General features: G+C 43.3%; 1 protein-coding gene across 1 annotated transcript in view; it reads right to left on the minus strand.

Moving 5' to 3' along the window:
• Nucleotides 1-18,195, minus strand: part of LOC111864416 (homeobox protein prospero) — a 278,473-nt gene extending 260,278 nt beyond the window's left edge. The window contains exon 1 of the mRNA XM_023851644.2: nucleotides 18,054-18,195. The gene's annotated coding sequence lies outside the window, so the exon portion shown is untranslated. The remainder of the gene's footprint in view (nucleotides 1-18,053) is intronic.
• Nucleotides 18,196-19,167: the final 972 nt, after the last annotated feature.

Below are 19,167 nucleotides of genomic sequence, written 5' to 3' on the forward strand. Positions count from 1 at the left end.
ATCGAACACGCGACCACCGAAAACCTGAGCACAGGCTACCTCAACCCCGAAGAACGTCAGAGGATGAACATGCAAGCGTGAGGTCTCACGTTCCCACGAAGATGAGTGAAATGTGACGCCGTGCAATTTGATATATAGGAATATATACACTTAGTACATTTTAAGATTGAATGAAGTCGTGCCATATCTCAGGCGGTCACTTGCCGGCTTCTCGTCTCGGAGACCCTAGTTCAATCCCGTTTCAGTTCAAGTGGGATTTCTGGTGGATGAAGATGCAGTGAGATAGATTTTATTTTTGTCCGGAGTATTTCGGTTTCTTCTATTAATTCTCCTTCCAGGAAATCTCCACTTATGTCTCCTGCTAACTAGGGCCGGGGCTCGTAGAGTGGATCGGCTAAATCTCAGCCTCTTCCGAACCATGACAATAAAGGCAAGAAAGAACGACTTGTGAAGCAACCGGTCACAGGTACTGTGCGCGCAGACTGGAATCTTGCACACTCCCCGTTACCACTAACTTCCCAACATGGTACTATCCTAACATTATCATCATCTGATGGGGCAGGCGGTAACGTAGTTGGTTGAGACACTATGCTATAAGCCGCAAGGTCGTGGGTTCGATTGCCGATGAGGTCATTGAAAGTTTTAATTGATCTAATCCTTCCATCATCACCATTGCCCTAGGATCTACTTAGCCTCTAACACAAATGAATAAAGTTGCGGCCTGGGCGTAAGGCTGACAACCACATCGCCATCTTTGAGCCGATTTTCTAGAAAATGTGGGAGCTTCGACGTCTCACAGGGCTATGGGCCTCCTCGGCTTGATACAGGGATAGATTTCAGTTCTGAGTAAAATGAGTTTGATATTATCACTAGTTTGTGCCATATTTTACTTATGCCTTCAGTGTTTTTAAGGCATGGAACATCTACTTAGTAGTTCTGTTGCAAATCCAGTAACTGAATGCTAGTTTGAATTTCTTATCCGAAGTGAAGGAAATAGTTTCTGTCGAAGCAAGGTCGACACCCTCACAGGAAACACGCTACCATGAGGTGCGGGTTGCCGCATTCATCTAAAGAGGCCATGTGACATTTCAGCTGCTCTTAACATTCGAATAGTATCAAAATCGTTCCATTTTAATTTGGTCCGTTATTGAAGAAAGTTGCAAATATAAGATCGTCAATTGCGTCATGTCTCTGTCTCTCTCTGTCTGTATGTTGAATGTATCAGCACTAGAAGCGATGAAAGGATTTTATTGAAATTTGGTATTCAGATATTTTTAATAACATTTTTCCATATGCTCCTCTTTTGGATAAAATATGAAACAAAATGAACTGGATGTTTTACATGAAGATTTGCATGATTTTATGTACATCTTGAGCGTAACTTGCTAAACAGGCCTAAAAATATTTTGACCCTAAGTTTCAGAGGAAGATAAAACGCCCTCCACTTTTTTCTTCGGAAGGATTATGCTTTTGTATGAGACGTGTTGAACCGTCATACCTCATAATATATAAATAACCGACTGAAATCGATCAAGTATATTTAGTTTAATGGGAGCAATCCAAAGCTTTGCCTCTACAAGTTTCATCCATTGCAGGCCACAATCAGAAAGCATAGCCACCCCTGTAAGAGCTGCTGTGCGTGTGTTAACTGGACATAAGTTGTCGCTGCTCTCGTAGTATCATAAACTGTAGAAATCAAGACTAGATTTATCTGAATTTAACGAATTACTTTTGACATGCATAACTTATTTTAACCGTACTAATAATTTAGTATTCGTTTCTATGGCAACTATGCATATGTCCCTTCATTAGTTCATATTAACAACTTAGTTTAACGTGTATACCCATTGCTAGGCAGAGGGTCGGTAAACACATTCCCACAGAAGCAAAAGCGCGTAATAACAGGACGTCTATTGCTAGGTAACGGACCAGTAAACACATACTTGATAACAAAAGATAGTGTTTTCCGTGGGATCCGTGCAAAGTGGTTATAAGAAGTGCTCTGCAGGACGGGTGTGGTGGAAGCAGAGTAGGTGGAGTACTCTGTGTTTGCGTGTGTGTGTGTGTGTGTGTTCGAAGTGCGTCCGCATCTCCTATTATTGGAAATAACTTGCGGATTTCTTAGGGAGGAGAGCGCACATGTTTTCTGCAGGTTACTTCACAATGTTATCAGTATCTACGTAGCTTCGAATCGTAGGATGACTGATGGATGAAAAATTGGAAATTATCTGGACATAAACTCCCTTGGCCTCTTCGAATTAATATACCGTAATATACCTGGAGAAAACGAGCGCCAACCACGGAAATAACTCGTCAGGATAGATCATTTCTCGACCGAGATTCGAACAGGGTATCCCCGTATACGATCCCAGTGTGTCAGCAGTTCTCGTGGCGCTTCAGAGCACAAGGCTGGCTGCATGTACCGGCTGTTTCAACATTAATGTTATGTACATTAGGCCCGCACAGTGTATTTATAGGTTCCGTATAGCTGTCACAATAACAGCAATTGTTTCCATGCATTACAACAACCGAGCTGGTCTTCATATGGTTATAGAGATTCAATACACCTTCTGTCACGTACAGTTTGAATTTGTAATTATTATATAGATGCATATCGGGCTTCGTGACTTTGACATACTAAACCGTCAGAGTCTGTCTTTTAACCGGAAGCCGTAGTTACATTTCAGGCTTAACTTATTATCAAATTGAACATAATTTAAAAATCATTGATACTTCTTGTGGTATGATTATTTCATGTTATATTTTGTTTCATAAGATGGTACAGTATATATGGATATATAATATTGTAAACAGATGGTACAATTTTGAGAGAGCGGCAACTGAAACTAAACGTTACCTGTATGAGCGTGTTACATAGTCTTTGGTTAAGAAACAAGAGGAAACAGACGCACATGAAGAAGAACAAAATGGCGAGCACTGTGACCCACCCTGTAACACACTTTTGCACTTCAGAATTACAGATTTGATGAGAGAATAATAACATTTCCTTCCCTACATTATCTAAAGAGTGCCGGTCACAGTGGCTGCGCGGTCTAAGACATGAACCGTCTTCGCCAGCTCGAACACTAGGGTCGTGTGTTCCAATCCCACTCAAGGCATGGATGTCCGTTTGCGTTTATTTTGTGTTTGTATTGTTCTGTATATAGGTAGAGGCCTTGAGACAGGCTGATCCCCCATCGAAGGAGTCTTACCGACTGTGTATAAAGGCAAAGCTATCCCTGTAATAGGCCGTGGAGGCCCATAGGTTTGTGAGACGTCGAGGAACCCACATTTTCTAGACAGTCGGCTCATAGATGGCGGTAAGGTTGTCAGCCCTACGCGCCGGCCGCCCTTTACCCCCCAGGAAGATTCCTGGTACTCATTTCTGTTGGAGGCTGAGCCGACACCAGAGACATAGTGCGGCTGGAAGGATTAAGTCAATTGAAAAATCCACCTTATCGGGACTCGAAACCTCGACCTTCCAGCTTGTAGCATAGTGCCTCAACCAACTACGCTACCGCTTGCACCCACTGTCTGTGTATAAGTTTAAGAAAAGGAAAAGCGTCCAAGGTTCAACAAAGGGCTGTAGAGCCATAGATAGGTATTTGAAGAGTAAAAAAGATGAAGTTGTTCATGTGCTTAATTAGTTAAGCACTGTCATGAAGACATAATGGTGTAGAGGTATAGCTCCACCTTTCTTTGCCTCGGCACTAGATGGAAGTGATTGGTCAACTACACGCCCCTGCCGCTTTACCCCTTGGAAAGAGTCCCCGGTACACTTTAAATAGGAGTGGGTGGGGCCCAGAGTGGGTTTGGACACTGTGGAGAGGAGAAAAGTCTTGCTCTACCGGGAATCGAACGCGGGCTTTCTAGTCAGTAGCCCGTCATTATACCAACTGAGCTCTCTCGAGACCACTGTTATGACTTGTAATATTATAAAGTAGAATGTACAGTGACATGCCTTGATAATTTAACGTATTTTTTTAGTCTGCTAGTGCTGCATATTTTTACGCAATTTCTTCGTCCAGAGAAAAACGTTCACGGCTGTGAATGGGCCTAATGATAAGGTAATTCTTCCGACCCGCAAGATGGATGGAATTATGGCTTCGTAAATTCCATATATCATCGTCCATGATATGTATGCAGTGTCTGTCTTTTAGTGCACTCAATTTCACTTGTTATTTCACAACATGTTTCGGCACTATAGTGCCATCGTCAGGTGCTCCATTTACGTTAATCTATTTCATTGCTTGCCATTATGTCATTGTAAAATTATTTAAAAATATTTAAAAATATTCGTCAATTATAATAAATATTTATACACGAACATTGAAGAACATTTTTAAATACTTTTTAAATTTTACAATGACATAATGGCAAGCAATGAAATAGATTAACGTAAATGGAGCACCTGATGATGGCACTATAGTGACGAAACATGTTGTGAAAGAACAAGTGAAATTGAGTGCACTACAAGACGGACACTGCATACATATCATGGACGAAAATCAGTGCAACAGGACGCTAAAATACAACATTATCCATATATCATCAATATAAACCTGGGCTCAACTTCTCGTTCTGGTCGTCTTTACCACCGGTACGCAGAGCAGGTTCGTCTAGAGGTAACATTATAGACTTGCATTCGGGAGTTACTCGGATTCGAATCTCGACCTTGATACCTGCTATTAAGACTAATGTTCTTCGTGGTTTTCCTCAGTCTCTGTAGGTAAACGTTGGTATAGTAGCCACCATCTCACGATGTACTGTCTTGATACTAAAAGCGTCAACTTGTGAAGAAGAGAAACGCTGATACATTAGCCCGAGTAACAAGTGTAAACTTCCAGGTAGGGAGAAATATTCCAAATGACCAGCCGTCTTTACTCCTTAGAGCGTTGAAATTTGCCCCAAACTCTATTATAGACTCAGAAGTGTAGGGGAGTTTACAGGGTGCCTGTTCCTTGTCCAAATTGAGTTCACCTATTTTGATCACCTCCTGCAACACAGTCTCCATATTCAGGACTGAAGATGGACGAAATGCGTTCATCCGAAACATTTCCACACAGATGTCCTACTGGACTACGCAGTGTCTTAACCGAGAATGCTATTGGAAGGAGGTTCATTAGGGTTGCGCTGAAGACAGGAACACGTGTACTAGACGTGGATACTATTTTGGGCGTTGTCCACCTTCCTTAGTGTTTCAGAACACAGCGCTTCAGAAACTTGATCTGTTTCTGTCATCAGAGGAGCCCATCTGTCGAGCCCATTAGAGAAAGCTAATCTGAATCCTTGGGCTGCAGAAGTTTTTCTTAACGGGCCCATCTAAATATAAAATTGTTCACCGTCTCAGTTATTTTATTTGGGTGGGGTGAGACTGAGTCCACTTGGTACTGTGGCTACTAACTGGCCTACTGTAACAGCCCTGGGTGATGGATGATGGTGAGTGTGGAGAAGTCGGTGGAATGACAATTGGCAAGGGAAACAGAAGTACTCATAGAAAACCTGCCCCGGCGCTACTTTGTCCATCAAAAATCCCATATGATATGACCTGGGATCGAACCCGGACCGCCGCGGTGGGAAGCTGACGATTAACCGCCTGAGCTATGGCACCCTTTTCTCCCTCACACCTGATCACAGAAACAGGTCTAATTTCCGAAAATTTGAAAAATGCTCAAGGCGATGAAGAGTCGTATTTCTTATTACACAGCATCGTCAAAAAATTAGATTTCATCAGAACAATCTTCGCAACGGGCACACCGATTGTGTGTGTGTGTGCTTGTGGGGGGGGGGGTAGTTTACGACCATCTGTAGCTCAACTGCAGAGCGTCAAATTGTATGATTACTGATGAACTGGAAAGTGTTTTGAAGGAAATGCTAGTGACTTAATAGAGGCACTTCTCGGGATCTACCTGGAGGTACTGAAGAAAACCACAAGAATCTCAATCAGGATAGCTGGTGTCTCGGCGAGACTCGAATCAGTGCCCTTGCGAGTACCAATGTACAGCACTACCTCTACACCAACTGACTGTGTGGACACCACGGAAGATTGTGATGCTCTGCGCAAATGAAGGTATGTCGAATGCAGCGAGTACGTGACACGAAACCTTGAGCACTGAGTAGCAAGAAGCAGGTGTCTTATCGGGACAGCCCGCATGAGCGCTAGTGTCGCTTCTTGTGCCTTTCCCTTTGGAGCAATGCCCTCTTGCTAAGAGAAACCCACATACTATATGAGGCACCAACAATCGGAGCCTTTCGTGTGAGATGTGAGGCTCCCACGGTGATGAATATTGAGACGGCTGTCCCACGAATAAGATGGCGAGTAATCTTAAGTAAGGAGCGAAGATTTCGGAGGAAAGGTTGCTTTATACAGCAGTGTCAGTAGCCAGAACATAATAGCCCCGAATGGTAAAAAAAAATTAATTGAGGATTTTTTTAAATGAGGTACATCCCTACAAATAAGATCAAAAAGTTTGTGACGGCGGTATATTGCTACAAGTGTTACGTTTTTGGATATTATCCATCGTCTTGCATATTTTTTAAAACCGTCCTGTTTCGGTAGGGGGAGATAGTGGCTAGCTCTGTCTATTGGGCCCAACTGAGTAGGTTTTACCTGAGGACGGGGACAGAATCCAGTTTCCTAAACGTTGTGTCTGGAAAAAGAAACAGGACGGTTTTAAAAGAAATTAACCAGACGATGGATAATGTCCAAAAACATAATACTTGTTACATCCCTACAGTTGTCTGGAGGGACTGGGGACCTCAGTGAGGGTAGCAAGTGTCTTGTCCAAGATTCCAGCCAAGCACCTCTCGTATACAAATCTAAACCATTGCCTGTACGCCATCCAGGACAAACTCTCTGTTTTCTTACAAAGCGTAAAGTATTAACTCCATGAAGAAAGCAGTCTTCTGGGATTTGGCACCGTGTATAAGTGNACATAGTTACTCCATACGGGACACACGTTTACAGTTGCATCCTACTTGATTTGTTCCTTCCTGAGTTGGGTTTCAGAAAGATTAGATCATCGTTTTCAGTTTTCGCTGTAGGACTAGGCGCTGATCACAGTAGCTGCGGGGTCTAGTTTTCTTTTAGTTTCTTGGGGTGGGGTGAGACTGTGTCCACTTGGTACGTCGGCCACTAACTGGCCTATTGCACCAGCTCAGGATGATGGATGATGATGATTGTGGAGTATTTGTTGGAATGAAGATTGGCAGGGAAACCGAAGTACTCAGAGAAAACCTGTCCCAGTGCTACTTTGTTAACCACAAATCCCATATGACGTGACCCAGGCTCGAACCCGGGTTGCCGCGGTGGGAAGCCGGCTACTAACCGCCTGAGCTATGGTACGGCCTGACATGTGACTAAATGACTGTCTTGTCTGCTCCAACACTGGGATCGTGGGTTCGAGTCCCGCTCAAGGAATGGGTGTCTGTGTGTGCGTTTATTGTGTGCTTGTGCTGTCCTGTGTGTAGGTAGCGACCGCTCAACGAGCTGATCCCCAGTCCAAGGAGTCCTAAGGACCATGTATAGGATTACGAACCTGAAACCGCGGCCAGTGGCACTGTAGATACATTGATGATTGAATGATTGGGGATTGGGTGATAATTAGCAGAGTTATAGTGTGTATCGCTCTGTGATTTTTCATGATGAGTTGCTTAATCTCTGTTATTTTGCGTACTGAACTCCCAAATCAGAACTTAGACGTTGTGCACGTGGTTTTATGATTACAACACATACTTTGATCAGTAGACCTGAGTTCAGTACACCGCGGGGGTCTTTGTTGTTAAATTTAATGAGATGTATGTTCTTTAGTCTTGTTAGGCGCTCGGGGCATTTATTATACGTATATCTCTGAAAATTACTGACAACAATCTAAGTAAATAACTAGTTAACTAGACCTAATTTACTCTATGACATTGTTGGTAATTATTACGATATTCTAGAAAATTCGTATGGTTATAGTTCGGTCTAGAAAAGAGAGATTAACGGCCGTGTGGATCCGATGCTCTGGCCACGTGACATCTTCTATCTGCTAAAGTTGGCACTAACTTCGCTGACAAGCGGCGGTCGCTCAGTCGGTATAGTTCGCTTGCGGACTAGAGGCCACGGAGTTTGTTTATATAGACCACGTAGTTTCAGTACCGTCTTCACAAATTCTTACTGTTCAAATCTCTCTGGGGTCATCTCAATCCAGTTTAGATTCTACAGGCCTGTTTTCTAATCATGCATTTTAATATTATCCATATTTATTTAATGATCTAGTAGGTGGTCTCTTCCTCGCGAGACCATCTCGCAAAATATTGCTTCTTGCAATGTGTGTACGGTGCATCTAACCATTTCGAATGTATCGCCTTAAAGGTTCAAATCCAAGTTCCCAATTTAACTCTTTTCATTCCATTGTGTGTTGACCATTAGCCCATATAGTCTTTCCTATCGTTTCGTTTTGAAATCCTGCCCATCCCTTATATCAAGAGTCTAAATTTCTTACCAGTATAAAACAGTGGACATAATCGCGGTTCTATTATCATTATTATTTGAGATTTTAGAAAAATACGAAAACAGGAACTCTTCTGAACTGAAAGATTTTCTCTGATATCTGTCCGTAATTCTATATTCAATGTACTTATTTGTAATGTTCATACATGTAACGTGTATATACAAGTCTTAATATGGTTTACGTGCAGTTATGCCTCTCATGATAAGTCTGTTGTTCATCCGAACTCGAACCCAAGACCCTGTCTCTTAATCGAGTATCGCTTAATGTAACGAGTTTTGTCTTCAGAAAATATTAGTTTCGGTGATCAGTGTTGTCAAGAACGGCGTAAAGGAAGCAAAATTTTATAATCTCCACATAGGGAGGCTGAGAAGAACCACGAAAACTTGTTTAGTAGAGGCAGCGGGGGTCGAATCCCAGGCCCCGTGCTGAGAAGAGAACACGCTGCTATGCTCCGTACAGTAGATTTGCCATACACAATTACGTATAACAATGCTGCCACTATTATGCGTCTACCACAAAGCGGCCGGCCCGAAGCACGGCGACTGCGTCATGTTTAGCATAATCAAATGGATTGCATTGCAGAGAAGCCCAAAAGCAAAGGACCCCGATTTTAAACGCCGCTATTCATCAGCTCTCAAATAAACTCAGCGACCTTATTCTCGTACTCTCTCCTTCTCTTTCGTCTCTGATCTGCTTCCGTCTTTGTCAGCATTTCTCTCTTTGTCTCTCCTAATTTACCCCAAAGAGTTTTCCGACCCCTTTTTACAGAGTGGCATCTCTAACCCTTGTAGTTCCTTCATCGTCCGCACGACCCGCGGCGCCACCAATCGACAAACAGTTTCCTGAAATATACGGCAGAGTGCGCGTTCATCGATGCGCACACTTTGTTGCACTTCTCTCACGCAAGTGCCTAAGCAGATCACACGAGGTGTGTGCGTGCGTGTATGTGTGTGTAGTTATTGGAGAAACGTATCTGCTGTTGTGTTTCAGGCGTCTTGAATGGAGGAGAAATTTATGATCACTACACATTCCAACTAATTCGCCCCAAATTTTATTAGCAGAGCGAAACAACGGAAAGTAAAAATTTAAAAAAGAAACCCTCATATGCCTATAAAATAAAGTTTATATAGGCTGACTCTGAATGATGGGGGAGTGTTTTTTTAAAGGGAATGAGTTTATCAAAGTAGCCAGTGTAGTGTATTATTCAAACAGCTGCTTCTTTGAAGCCGAGAGGTGGCCACAGAGTTAGCGACATAAAAAAACCATGTAGGCAGACCGATTGGAGGGGGGGTACGGTTGTCACGAACCTCAATTTTCTCAAGTTGCTCTTTACCGTGACAAAGTCTGATTGCGCAAAAGTTAACTACGATATAAAAGACTTTAAAAGATTTAGTAGAAAGAAAAGGAAGACTGAAGTGTACTTTCGTGACACGCTCTATTTGTCGACGATATTTCGTAGTGATTTTTTTAACATCGTATTTTATCTTCATCCCCTCTTACTTTTAACTTCATTATTGACATTTTTATTACAGGTTTAAGACTAAGAAGTGTAAATTGCTAATGTAAACAGACACGGAAATACGACTCATGCTTATTGCCTGAAAATTGTTGTCCACAGTTCCCCCATCGGAATGCTTCGACGTTATAACTTATATTGATTGTCTCTTTCACCGTTCTATCGTTGCTTTACTGTAGGGCCTGCATCTCCTTCCGTTAATTTATTCATTAGGCATGCCGGGATATTGTAGTCGGTATAGCTGCTGGCGACGGGCTGAACGAAACAAAGGGTCGGATTTTGAGTCCCAGTAGGGTCAAGAATTTTCTCTTATCTACTTCATCCAGAAGGACTCCGGGGTTCACTCAACCTCCTATCCAATGGGTATCGGGGGGCTCTTTCCTGGGGGTAAAGCTGCCGGGCCGTGAAGCTGAACACTCACCTCCAACTAATGCTGAGGTTAAGAAAATACGAGCTATATATCCACTCCCCCCGTACGCCTTCATGGTGTAGTGTTTAATTAGTTAAGCACAGGGACAACTTTACCTTTTGCCACGCAGAATAAAAAATTTGCATTAACATCTTAGTATGCTAATTTAAGTGTTTGCCCAGTAACTTCCAACGCTGCAATTGCGTGTATTTCATGTCGTATTCCATACTGAAGAATGCAAATATTCAAATTCATTTTACCCATTTCCGGCCTGGCTAGAAGCCTGGATTGTACTACAAATGCAAGGACAGTGTCTTCTGTTCATCGTGTTTAACCCTTTGGGAAGATCAATTGGTTAATGTTGTTTAGGATACTAATTGTTTTTCTTTTCTAAAAATCATACTGGACGGAGGAACACATTATGTTAGCAAAATGTAGAGATTAGTTAATGTTGAAGCAAATGGTACATGTATATTTACCATTGTCTTGGAGCGAGTTAGCCGTGTGAGTACATTTCATACGTTTCAAACTTAGGCACGCTTTATAATGGGATGGATTTCTTTCTGCATTTTTGGAAGGGATTTCGCCAATTTAAAGTATCGAATTCATTTTCCTTCTAATGGACTGGAGTTACATGATCGCCTCAGAAGAATTCTGGTTCTAACATTATCCGTGCCTATCATGAAGTGTTTTACTGTCATTAGTGTTTCAATCTGCGTGATAATTGACTGAGGTTTCGTGAATATATTTAAATACTCAGTGATTTTAATGACGTTCTGAAACTACTCCTGACTTTATCAACACCCATGCTTGTACGAAATGAGATATATAATATCTGTACTTACTTATGGAGCTCAGCCCTTCTGGAGGAGCCGCCAATTGTACAGCTACTCAAGAGTTTCCCAGCATTTTATGCAACCCGAAGGTTCATTACCGTGTTCACAAGAACCCTCCACTGGCCCCTATCCTGAGCAAGATCAATCCAATTCATACCATCCCATCCTATCTCTCTAACATCCGTTTTACTATTGTTCACCCACCTATGTCTTGGTCTTCCAAGTTGTCTCTCTCTTTTTGGCTTTCCAACCAATATGCTCTATGCATTCCTCTTCCCCCATTCGTGCTACACGCCCTGTCCATCTCATGTTCCTTGACTTGATTATTATACTTATACTTGAAGAAGAGTACAAGTTATGAAGCGCCTCATTATGCAGTTTTCTCCAACCTCCTGTCACTTCATCTCTCTTCGGTCCAAATATTCTCCTCAACACCCTGTTCTCAAACACCCTCAGTGTATGTTCCTCCCTTAACGTCAGAAACCAAGTTTCACACCCATACAGAACCACGGGCAAAATTATAGTTTTTTATATTCTAATTTTTATGTTTATGGACGGCAGACAAGAAGACAGAAGGTTCTGGACTGAATGGTAGCAAGTATTAATGAGTTCAATCGCCTCTTAATTTCCTCCTGAATCAGGTTTCGATCTGTTATCGTTGTTCTCAAATATCTGAACTGTGCCACATTTTCAAAACATCTGTTTCCTATCTTTATGTCATGATTTTGCCATGCATTTTGGTGACGAGACAGCAACATATACTTAGTTTTCTCTGTGTTTACTTCTAGACCAACTTCCTTACTTGCGTCAATTAAAGTTTGTGTGTTTTTCTTTATGGTATCTACATTATCACCCAGTACATTCACATCATCGGCAAAGGCCAACAGCTAATATCTGTATATAATAAAAATTATTTTGTGAAATAAACAATTGCGAAAGTTTGGTGTGAATTACCAGCTGATGTTTGAGTCTTGATAGTGGTTGATTTAAGGTCGTTCGTTACTTGTCCACAGTTCTAAATGTTTTGTTATTTATTTAATGCCTTACACTGAAGGAAAGAACGTACTTCCACAGGTGATCCACAGGAAATGTGGCTGTTTCCTGAGGAGAAAAAATAGGGCATGAAACGAAGGACATTCTGTAACTCTTACAAACCTGAGTAGGAACAGTTGCTTCCTGAGAGTTGAACACTTTCAAACTACATGAAACATGCATAAGTTGCAAATATTCACATGCAAAATCATGGAAGCGAAATATGATATTGCATCATGCAAATATATTAACGAAATGCTTCAAGCATGCTTTGTAAGAACTTGTTCTCACCTAGCTGCAGCTCGTTATATGACAGATGTAAACATTGTGAAGAGGACATATACTGTTTGTCTTATATTCTTTCTTACGCTAATTGGTTTTTGATAGTTATTAACATTACATTATTTCAGAATTATTGGGTTTGAGGTTTCTCCATCATCCGGTATTCTAGAAACTAGAAGACACAACGATCCGGAAACTGGATCTATTTCCGCCCACAGGTTAGGTGGAGGGTTGGAAGAAACCTACTGAGTTGGATCCCTTAGAAAGAGCTAACTTCAATCATTAGAGAAAATCCAAAGACCCAGTAATTCTGACTGTTATATAGCATCGTCAGGTACTTTTAGGTTCTATTGAGTGCAGTTTATGCTATGTAAATTACAATCATATACGTCACATATATTTTACAGACGCAACAGGAAGTTAAGAAATGAAAATCACTATTTTCTCAATGCAAATTTCACGCATCTGAATAGCGGTGCTTGCAGACAGACACACACATGCATTAGGCTGAACTTGTAAGGCAGTTGCATGAACGTGGATCGGTCACAGAGCAGTGTTTGTGTGTAGGGAGAGAGGTGAGGCCGGTATCAGCCTATAAGCAGAGGCACAGTGTGTGGCCACAAGCGAGGGACAGACATCACATGAGTATCTGCAGCACGAAGATAGCATCGCATCTCGTGCGTATGATCTCATTGCGACGGCTCATGACACAGTTCCTGCTTACGGAAATACTCATTGAACACTTCTTTCAGCATGGACGAGGATTAGAAAAAGGTCAAACCGACGCCTATGGAGGGGTGATTGAGAACGCTAGCAGTGGGATGAACACAAGGGACATCAGTAGCTGAAGGGTATATATTGACCGAGTTCACAACACCGATTGTTTGCGCTGGGGAAAGCGACCGTCACGTCGCGGAAACCGGCAAAACCCTCTCCGTTCACTGACCGATGTAGCAACTTGCCGGCACGTAGGTCCACGTAGCAGCTCGGTATTTCGAACAAGTGAGCTATGAATGTATGCTGTTATTTATACTAATTATTTGATAACAACGCCATTTTCTTCGTCTATGTGTGCTTTGGTAGATATGTACGGACGTTTATGAGGAACCTTCTGCCTCCGTTTTCAAGATACAAAAATGAACGCAATATTAATACTAACCACCGTGAAAACCTCAAATTTCAGAATTATTCGTTAAGATGTACGTAATTTGTAGGGTGCTGGCCAGGGCGCCGTGAAACGAAGAGCAATTCATGAGTTTGTAAGCATCCTAACGAAGTAGACCTCTGGGTGTACTGAATTTTACGAACCCTGAAACCGTTTTGTAAAGGCGTAAGACGGTCTGTGATGTGCGTTGAAACGTGAAAGTCGTTACTGGAGATATATTTGATGATGTGTTTCGACCTGAGGAAACGATTCATTCGGAAAGAGATACCTGTTCATGAACAAGGAGCATGGTAGCGGAAGTTTGCGTAGAAATGGCAATAGCTACCTGCGCATTTTACTGACTGCTGTTTTGCTATTGCGGGTGAAATAATTTTGGTGTTGACGTCCACTTCCCTACGTCCGTCTCTAGGAGGGATGCGATAATTAAAAAAGGAAGCTTGAGAAATTAAAGAGCAAAAGTTGTACTAGTCATGCAGAAGGTTTACAGTACTTGCGTATTTTGACAAAGAACGGCTGTGCTGTCCGCGTCTACAGAAACAATATATAGAGGAACGAGAAGGGAGCCATAGCATATCCCTAGATGACCAACTTGCGTCGCAATGTTTGTCGGTTTTGTGTAGAAACGTAATTTGAGTTACACGGCACGTCATACGCCAGTACGAGCGGAGACGTAGAGGTACGGCGGGAAGTTCCTTGTTGAGTCCTCGGTTACCCGGAAGAATCTGTTAAGAAGCATCGATGCTGTGGAAGGAGTTTACATCTCGGATAGTCTTCACGCTAAGACTGTGAAGTTCCACAGCTTCTGAAGGTCCGCGCTTGCACGTTTGGGAAGTGCTCGTAAACTGAATAGGACGCAGGAAAAACGTCCTGTGTCTCTTACAGACGTCCGGGAATTGCGATCCGGCCTGATAAATAGGAGAAAAGTAGTCTAATTTCAAAGAGACGTATTATATTTCCTGATCTACTGTTTCAGCTAGGAGGGGGGGGGGGGGCGGACGAATTTCCTGAATGAAGATACTTTTCATAAATTCAAGACAGTTACTAAATCCCGGTCTGAATTATTCGGGCGTTTTGACGCGGTTTAATTTTAAAACGAGTTCATATTATGGAAGCGATGGAAACGGCAGATGGGACTCATAAAAACATTCATGCAGAACGAAACAAAACAAAAGAACTCGCTCCAATACATCATCAGCGTGTAAGGCTGTTTTGATATGTGACCAGCCAAAGGACAGAACCATCCAGTGGTCCTACCTGAAACAGAATCCAGAGTAAAGCAGGCAGGGCGCCGTCGTCCACTAAATGAGCCAGAGGAGACGGCGGAAACGGGGGAACAACTGAAGCGTCGCCGGCGTCAAAACCGGCGACGTGTTGTATTGTGCACTACCACCAAGTCCATCATAGTACTAATGTTACGTTAAGGGGTGAAGATGAAGAACTGCGGAATCCAAAATCGTCACTGTAACACATTGGGGGGACGAAGGCTGCTTTAACCGCAGCGGCGGATCCAGGCTCCTCTTTGTTCCGTCTTGGAGCTGCACGCTTGTCCACCTGAACACCACGCCATATCAACACTGGCCACCACTCACACTGAGACAGCCGTCAACACTTGTCTTGCACTGTTGCCGCTGCTGGGAGGCGCCTCGCTGGCACCCCATGAGGCATGCACTTGTCGTAGCTGGGGATCCTCGGTACTCTGCCGCCGCGCACGGCACCGCTGTATCGCTGTGTAGTCTGACTACTGGGGGCAACTGTTAAGACGGTCGCTACACCTCCAACTCGTACCGTCTACTCACATCACACTTGAGTCGCGCGACTACTGCAAGTGCAAGACCTCGCTACCGGACCGAACTCCAGGAACTTGCGGCTCCGGGGTTGGATAAGCTAAGGACCTGCGCCGTAGTCCATTCCGGGAATGTTGGTGACCGCCGCCACGACCACCCCCTCCCTCTTCTCTCCGCTTTCATCCTACCCTTCTTTCCCCATTCCTCCAATCCGCTCCGCCTTCATCCCAACAGGGATACTGGAGGGGGAGGGGAAAAAGGGGAAAAAGTGCTAAGGGGATAGCGATCTCTTTTCCTCCCCTTGAGAGGTCTGCCCCTGTCTCTCTCGGCCTCCGATATCGGCACCAACACTCGCGGTCTGAATATGAAGTTCCAATCTCGCCACTTGAGAGGACTACGCAACACACCGATCGATATACGATAATGAACATCTAGCGCCTCTCCCCCCTCCCCCTTTCGGTCCGTCACAATAATTTTTCTATTATGCCGTGTCACAAATAAATATTGGGTTGCCAACCCCAATGAGTGACTTCTGATGCTGTAATCGGGCATTCAACGGTTCGATGAAAGAGAGTTTGATCGGCCAGTACTAGTGACATTGGCTGTGCAGAGCTTGTGGTCTGCCGGCCGGCCACACAATGTGATCGGCGACACAATTGCCGCTCCCCCTCATTGTTACATTTGCGTCCTGTAACACGCGCGAGGGCACACAACACATTCATGCATCGAATCTTCGAACACACACAATCTACATCAATCAGGTGGGGGGAGTTGTCGCTAGCATAAAGACAAAATAAGTATCGTGGCTATGATTGACGTCACAGATACGTAAAGTCCTTTGGAAGCAATAGAACTTAAGTACAGGTGCAAGAGAAGGTGCTACACCAATGCTGATTGGCTGTGTAGCTCTGCGTTCGGAACAGGCAGATGTGTTCTGTAGGTCAAGTGATAGGGGAGTTGGCCGCGCCCGGTTGCCGGGAGATGCGATGCCTCCTGCCGGGAAGAGACCCGCGCAAACTCCCCTGATCTTACTGCAACCCTCTTTCCTCGTTAAGCATGAGTCATCGAAATCTCGTCCTATTCTTCCTCCTAACTGAATCATACGTTTCTGTTAGTTCCACTGGAGGGAAGTTACAACGTTTTACAATAAGGAGACTTACACAGATTCACTTATACTGTCAAGCATGTTTTCGAACATGCTACTGTAAGGTACTGCCACGCGTAATTCTTTCTGAAGTTTTAATTCTCTACACGAGGTACTAAAGGGACAGTTTTGTAACGTGTGGGATTTCAGAATCTAATGAACAAAGGCATAGGCTGTAACATTCGTAACCTCCTTTTCTTGTCATTAAAAAAAATATTAAGAAATAAGTTCGAAATTAATTTCGAACGTAATTTTGAATCTTGTAAATTAGACGTAAAAACAAGAAAATGCAGCCGTTACGGTTGACTGCTGTGGCTTTATCTCCCTCTCACTGTACGCCCAGAGCGGGGCGTCGCGACGCAACTGCACGGTCGCTCCGCCGTCTTACGCCGGTTAACCCTCGCGCACTGCCCGCGAGCGCAAGACGGCAAGCGTCAATTGTGGTGTGTTTAACCATACTTCCGGAAACGCCGCCAAATTCTTTTCTCTACACTGGCAACTAGAATTTTTCGAATTATGAAGTTATATGTGGGATTTAATGTGGGATTTGAAGTTCTTACGGCCCTAATTATGAACTGTCAATGAATCTTGAGTCTTTTAAGGGATTTTTTTAAATAAAATTTCCCGCCATTATATTTGTGTTTCCACATCCATATTGACATTGGAGCGCTGTGAATTCCAATTAAGCTTATCAGAATTTTACAGGAACTGAAATCTTAGGACATTAATTTAATAAGGAGGCTGCTAACACCCCTGATGTGACACCGTATAGTCTGGTAGAAATTTACCTAGATCTCGGAAGAACTTGAGCGTACTTCTACCAGAAGTGAAGACTAAAGACATCAATTTAACAAGAATGTTGCCAGCTCACACTATGTGACACCGTATAGTCTGGTATAAGTTTACATAGATTTCTAAAGAACTTAGATTACTTCTACGCGAAGTGAAGGCTAGGAACATTAATTTAATAAGGGTACTAACTTTCGGTGTGTGGCGCCGTATAGTCTGGTAGAAATTTCCTGATGTTTCAAAATAACATTATTTTACTTCATGAAGTGAAGACTAAACGTTTTTAATTTAATAAGGAGGGCACTATCTCTCAGGATATAACGCCATATAGTCTGGTAGAAGTTTACCGAGGTTATTAAAGAACGTCGGAGTACTTACGCTTGACTACACGACGTCACATCCCAGAAGAGAGTACTCGTGTTTATAAATGCATGTTCAATTTTGGTAGCCTTAATTGGAATTTATAACGCTGCATTCTCTGGCAGTGGGGGATGTGGAAACATCAATATTATGGGCTACGCAATTTATTTAAAAGTGGAATAATAAATTATGTACATTACGTGTTTGTAATAAGAGAAAGCTTAAACATTTCTAGACTTACCGAAGCTGCAGGATTCCGTAGGAGATCCTGGAAGCAGGCTTCACCGCAGCACCACAAGACACGGAAAGTAAAAATTGTGTAGATTCGGGAGTCCAGGGCACGCCCCCTTGTCTCCTCACCTTGCACATGCAAATAGCGGTGCCACTAGACGGTACAGCACAGAGCAACGTGACTGCTGTTCTGATGTCGGGTCGGGGGAGTGGCGCGCCGTCGGGACGCCTGGCGCATGGCACGCGGGCGCCGCGGCACCGCCTCTCTCTTATAGAGCCCAGTCACCAGGCGGCATCTTCTGGACGGTCCGAGAAATACTCTGCGTTTGTTCCAGGGGGGAACCAGAGAAGAAAGGGGTGGCAAAATTGGAGGGTTCGTCTGTCTACTGGCGCCATCCTTAAGAGAAACGGTTCTTCGAGTAAACTGACTAGACCACGTGACTATTCCCGTCTTGTAAGGAGTCGTACTTGAAGACAGACCGCCACTTTCAAATTTCCCGCCTAATTCTGTAATTGAAGACGTTGAAACATTATGCAAAAAAACAGTGATTCCTCAGATAATTAAGAAATCTTATACCTTCGCTTGTCTGACTGTTAGAATTTGAGAGTTGTTATATTCTAATATCGTGACATCAAAGGAGCCTTCATATAATGAAAATTTGAAAATATCTTAACTGCTTTTACTAGATACTGCAATCTTCTTATGCGAGCTGACCTAATAAAGAAGTCTTCGTACATATTTGTGTCCGAAGTGACTGGAAGATATATACCAAGGAGCCCGCAGGAGTCACTGAACTTGCCTCAGGGCTCAAGTGACGACAGTGGAACTTCAAAGCGACTGTCCGCTGTTTTCGTGACGTGGCTGAGCGCGGACTGATATGAGGGGGTTCGTGTACATGTTGCCACACATTTACCGGACCGATTGTTTCAATAAGCGGCAATCACGGGTCAAACGCTGTTGTGTTGTTGTCCCGTTCTGCCTGATATCGGCCACGCATGCGTGTTCTCTCGTATGTGTGACAGTTTCACAGATGTTGTGGATATTAGCAGCTGTGATACCAGTAACTGTTTATAAATACACACAAACACGCGTATTGCGGTCAACGTGCACTGTAGCTGTCGTG

This window comes from Cryptotermes secundus, unplaced genomic scaffold (genome assembly GCF_002891405.2).
Source record: "Cryptotermes secundus unplaced genomic scaffold, Csec_1.0 scaffold511, whole genome shotgun sequence".
NCBI classification, from domain to species: domain Eukaryota; kingdom Metazoa; phylum Arthropoda; class Insecta; order Blattodea; family Kalotermitidae; genus Cryptotermes; species Cryptotermes secundus.